Below are 5,696 nucleotides of genomic sequence, written 5' to 3'. Positions count from 1 at the left end.
ACTACATTATTACTAGAATGATTGGATTTTAATTGCACACTTTTTGGGTAGTTTTGGTCAGGATAATTACTTAGATAAATCAACAATATTTATATGAGCTAATCAATCACTGTCCATATTCCTTAAATGGAAAGAAGAAAAGCAAAAGGTAGCTAAGTCCAGTCCTGGCTACTATCTTCTCTGACTTTCTGTAGCATTTGTACTTCTCACCACATAATGTGTATAAGTGGTCCCGTGGTACTGGGTCACCATGGAAACCGATGGATACCTGAGAGCCATGGCTATAGACCACTCACACAGAGCCTGCTCCCTAATCCTTCCTTGTCACAACACTCTCCATACACCAGGGACAAAGAGTCTACAGCAGGGATGAAATTACTGAATACAAAGTACTGTCACGGGCATGTCATGTACTGTAAACAACAGCTATTATTTCCAGAACAAAGTCTCCAAGGATTATTAAATGACTCAAAATATAAATAATGGTTACTTTAAAAAGATTATCTAAAATACACATTTAAAAATTGTGTGTGTGTGTGTGTAGACACATGTGCACCATGGTACATTTGTAGAGGTCAGAGGACAACTTTTGGGAGTTGGGTCTCTCTACCATAGGCTATCAGGCTTGCTTGGGAAGCACTTTTACCCCTGAGCCCATTTTACTAACTCAATGATCTAAACCACACGATTTTGAAGCTCTCAGGTAAACTGAAAATCATCCCTGGTGGGCTGATGGAATTTGAATCTGTTACTATAGTCTCCTTGGTTATACATCACTGAACCTGTCATATTATTCATCCATCTATTCAAAAATATTCATTAACCTATTACCATAGTCATACTAGTCATAGTCCTAATATTTTATAAGGTGTCTGCTATTTTCAGTATATAGGCATGGTCATATTTTTTTCTCTCATGCCAAGTAAGAAAAAGTAGTTGTAATCAAAGGAGGATTTACTTCTTTTCTCTTTTCTACATTGACTAAAGTTCTAGATGCTGAGAGCAGAAACAGATTGGGATTTGGTAGTCAGTACTCAGCCTTGTGGGACAGTCTGGCTTCTGGAATTATAATGTCATTTGTCAAAAGACTCAAAAAAAAAAAAACCTGGAGAAGAAAAGACTAAAAATGTCATATTTCAGACTGTTAAAAACTAAGCAATCAAGTTCGGCTCATTTATTTGTAAGGTGTATGTTTCAGATTATTCTTGCTTGTAGACTTACACATCAGAGATATGAGTGAAATTTGAGGCTTGGCCAGTTGTAAGCCGAGTCTAACACTGATGGGGTGTGAAGTGCTTCACACACTGGGAAGGACCCCGTGGCTTGTTGGAGAGATGCTGTGCACATGGCAGTGTGTGCTTGGTTTGGCTTTCACCTGCACTTCTCATCTGAGTTGTGGTGGGGAGAAATCTTCCCAAGTTGGATAGGTTGCCCTGACTGGTTCTGGGAGTCTGAGCACAGTGATATAGCTAAACAATGATCTCACTTCTTTATTTGTTCTTTATACATTTCAGCAGTTCATATGCAGACGTGATCAAATTCAAGGTCACATTCACCACCGAACCACTTTTTTTTTTTTTAAGTAGATTTGGTCAATGGCGATTTGTTTTGGCTTTCTCCAAGTCGTAAACAAGGGAATTCTCATGATTTATTGAACATGATCAGTTTTAAACCACATACTAGGTCAACTGATGGACTCATTGAGTTAGGCAGATTGGGAAAGCATAAAACCCAAGGCAGCTTTTATTCAGAGGTCTGTTTTTCTCTTAGGTAGTTAGCAGTGTATCAACTAGCCGTCTGGTCAAGTTTAAGTATTAAGCAGCAGTAATTTGTCCACAGCTCTAGAAAATCTAGTTTCAAAAGTTAAATGTTCCTCAGCAAGTAAAGTAAGGGATGTTAATTTTTTTTTCTGATAAACTAAGCACTTAGATTACAATGGAGTGCTGGATTCCTTTAAATCAAACCTCCTCAAGGGACCCAGCTATGTTCTCTAGGGAATAATTCGAAAGTCATAGCAATAGCAATTGAAGTGATGCTCTTGTCATTTAGTGAGGGGAAGCTGGTGGTGCTTGCCTTTCTTGATACCCACTCGTCCTGCATAAATAAATTTTCCATCAGCCTGCAAAATTCCAGAGGCCCAGTAGGATGCTCTAAGCCCTAGTACCTTAGGACTTACTATATTTAGAGAGAATATTTTAAGAGACTATTGAGTTCAAATGGGCTCATTAGAGTGGTCCCTATACAAATATGAAGGATGTCATTGTAAGAAGAAGGGATTAACTTAGAGAGATTCCAGGAGTGTCCAGAAGAGAGAGATGACTCTTATGGCAGAGGATAGATAGGGTAGCCATTCATAAACCAATGAGAAAGGCTTCAGAAAAAAATTATACCTGTCAATATATTGATATGGGGACTTCCAGTCTCCAGGATGCTGTCTGAGAAAAATACTTTTTTCTTTTGTGGTGTAAGCCAGCCTTGGCATTTCATTATGGACACCCCAGAGAACTGATATAGCTTTATTTTTGGAAAGTCATCTCAATGATGCTCAGACTGCTTCTGACATTCACAGCTCCACCACAACACATTTGTAGTTCTTATCTCCATGGTTATTCTACATATAGTAGAAGCATCTTTGCTATGAACATTTCTCTCATTGTATTTTATAGTAGTTTTATAAGTTGTCATTATATTTTTCCATTTGGGTGTATCAGGCTAATGTGTAGCTGGTTTTGGAAACTGGGATTTATAGTACCTGCACATTTAAATCCAGAGCATGAAGAGGACGTTTCAAAGTATTTTTGATGTGCAGAAACTACTTGACTGGCTTGATGTGGAGAATAAGGGCTTTGTTTTGGCTTTACAAAAGAAAAGTTTCAGCTGGGTTTTATTCTGCATGCTAAAAAGCAATCTCCTTTGTTTTAGTTAGGGTTTCATTGCTGTGAAGAGACACCATGATCAAGGCAACTTTTATAAAGGACAACCTTTAATTGGGGCTGGTTTACAATTTTAGAGTTTTGGTCCAGTATCATCATGACACATGGACAGTGTCTAGGCAGACATGGTGCTGGGGAAGAAGCTGAGAGTTCTACATCTTGATCTGAAGGCAGCCAGGAAGAGACTCCTTCACAGGCAGCCAGGGGTTGGGGGTGAGGGGTGAGGAATGGGGGGTGGGGGTGGGGGTGGGAGGCTCTCTTTTGTATTGGTAGAGCTTGAACATTAGCACCTCTCGGCCTACTTCCTCTAACAAGGCCACACCTCTGGATAGTGTCACCTCCCACAGGCCAAGCATACTCCTTTTTTTAAAAATTAGATATATTCTTTATTTACACTTCAAATGTTGTCCCCTTTCCTGGTTCCCTCCTCCCCCCAAAATCCTGTAGGCCATCTTCCCTTCCCCAATCAACACCCCCCCCCCCACTTCCCTGTCCTGTTACTCCTCTACACTATGGTATCAAGTCTTTCCAGGACCAAGGGCCTCTCTCCCATTTGGTGTCCAACAAGATCATCCTCTGCTGCCGATGTGTCTGGGACCGTGGGTAACTCCAAGTGTACTCTTTGGTTGATGGTTTTGTCCCTGGGAGCTCTGGGAGTACTCAGTGACTCATATTGTTGTTCCTCCTATGATGCTGCAAACCCCTTCAGCTCCTTTGGTCCTTTCTATATCTTATTGGGGACCCTGTGCTCAGTTCAATGGCTGGCTGAGAGTTTCCCCCTCTGTATTTGTCATGCACTAGCAGAGCCTCCCAGGTGACAGCTATATCCGGCTCCTGTCAGCAAGCACTTGTGGGCATTCACAATAGTGTCTGGGTTTTGTAATTGTATATGGGGTGGATTCCTAGGTGGTATCTGGATGGTCTTTCCTTGGACTCTGCTCCACACTTTGTCTCTGTATCTCCTTCTGTGGGTATTTTGTTCCTCCTTCTAAGGACTAGAGTATCCATACTCAATGGATGGAACTGAAGAATATCACCCTGGGTGAGGTAACACAATCACAAAAGAACACTCATGCTATATGCACTCACTGATAAGTGGATATTAGCCTAGAAGCTTGGAATACCCAAGACACAATTCGCATATCAAATGAGGGGCAAGCATATTCAAACCCACACACCCTTCTATTGAAAGCAGTGATTCTTAGACTTGGATGAGTATTGTGACGAAGTTGAGACCTGCTTTCCATCCTGGGGGATGCTTGACTTGAGGTCTGGCCCAAGCATCAGGACCTGCAAAAAGCTCCCTGGGTGATTTGATTGTGAGCATAGGGCTTACGGCACTCCAAGGGCTTCAAACGTTCTTGGGAATTCTTTGGTACTCTTTTTAATAAAAGGCAGATGTAATTGCCCTTGAATATAGGACAGCCTAATGACTCATTGCTAACCCATAGGAAGCAGTGGGTGTGTCCCCTGAGACCTTCAAAGTTAGAGACCCAGAGGCAGACTGGGTTGTCTGTTCTTCCTCTTTGCTTTCTGTGTCTCTTTCGCTAGTTTCCCTCATTAGGCAGCTAGGAAAGGATACAAGTACGCTAAAGCTGCCATCTGGGCGGGACTGTGTCTGGAGACAAGGTCCAGATGGAGGCCCAAGTCCACCAAGTGCCAGCTGCCCCACCGCCGGATGCTCTGCGCGGCTCGGGCGCCACTTGTTTCCCAGGATACAGCTTCAGATGACCTCTGACTACAAACCTAGGCAGATGCTGAGAGAGAATTGCCGAGAGGAGCCCCGTGAGAGATCATTGGTGCTGGCTGTTGTATGAAGTAACTGGGTTAGCTTGTTTTATCGCAGTGGGAAACGTGGGCCAACGCTTCTAAAACAGGACTCACTGAGAGTTGCAAAGGTCCTTCTTTGATGGAATTCAAGTTTCCCCATCCTCTCCTCGCTTGTCCTCTGGATCACATGACAGTGGAAGGCACCTTCTCTTCACCAGTGCAGAACCACGGAGTCTCCTGGATTCACACCTCCGTGGGTTTCCATGGTTAGGCTCTGTTTATTTTTAACCTGCTAATGGGAGAAGGAATGTTTGCCAGTTCAATATTGAAAAGTAGTAGTAGTTAATCTAGTAAAAACGGGCTGTCCTGAGGAATTACATGGCATAGGAGCAGAGAGACTTGTAGTTTTACTTCCTGATTAGTTCATGCTTTATGTTCTGTATTTCCATCCATTTTTGACTGATTTATACATCAAGAGGAGCCGGAACGAGCCCAAGGCTAGACAGAGAATACTGGAACATCATCTCTGTAATTTCACCGCAAGCAGACAGATCTGACACAGGCAAATGCTGAGAGTTAGCCATCACCATTCCGACTGTAGCCAGAGAGACAGGGAAGCACAGGCCTGCTCCACCGGCAGCCCCGAGAGTCCTGACTCAATCCTGTTAGCAGAAACTGGGCAGCCAGCCAGGCATCATAAATGCTTTACGTGGCTCCCTCTTGAAGGGTCAACTGGAAGACAGATGCACAAATGATATAACTCTGGATGTATCTTGTCTTTCTCGAAAGCCCATTCCTATGCCAAGTCTGTCTATTTCCCTTTTCAAGTGGTGGTTCTGTGCAATGATCTCTCGTCTTTATTGCTGTGCAAGAAGAAACAAGGTGAGGTTGGATATGATAGGAGTCTGGAAGTTGTGAATTTTAAAAAAAATATTTTTTGATGCATCCTTTTGATAGAAATTCCTGGAAATCTGAAATGAGAAACACGCTGGG

Source organism: Apodemus sylvaticus, chromosome 9 (genome assembly GCF_947179515.1).
Source record: "Apodemus sylvaticus chromosome 9, mApoSyl1.1, whole genome shotgun sequence".
NCBI lineage: Eukaryota > Metazoa > Chordata > Mammalia > Rodentia > Muridae > Apodemus > Apodemus sylvaticus.
The sequence above is the reverse complement of the archived record's forward strand: the minus strand, read 5'-3'. Positions refer to the sequence as shown.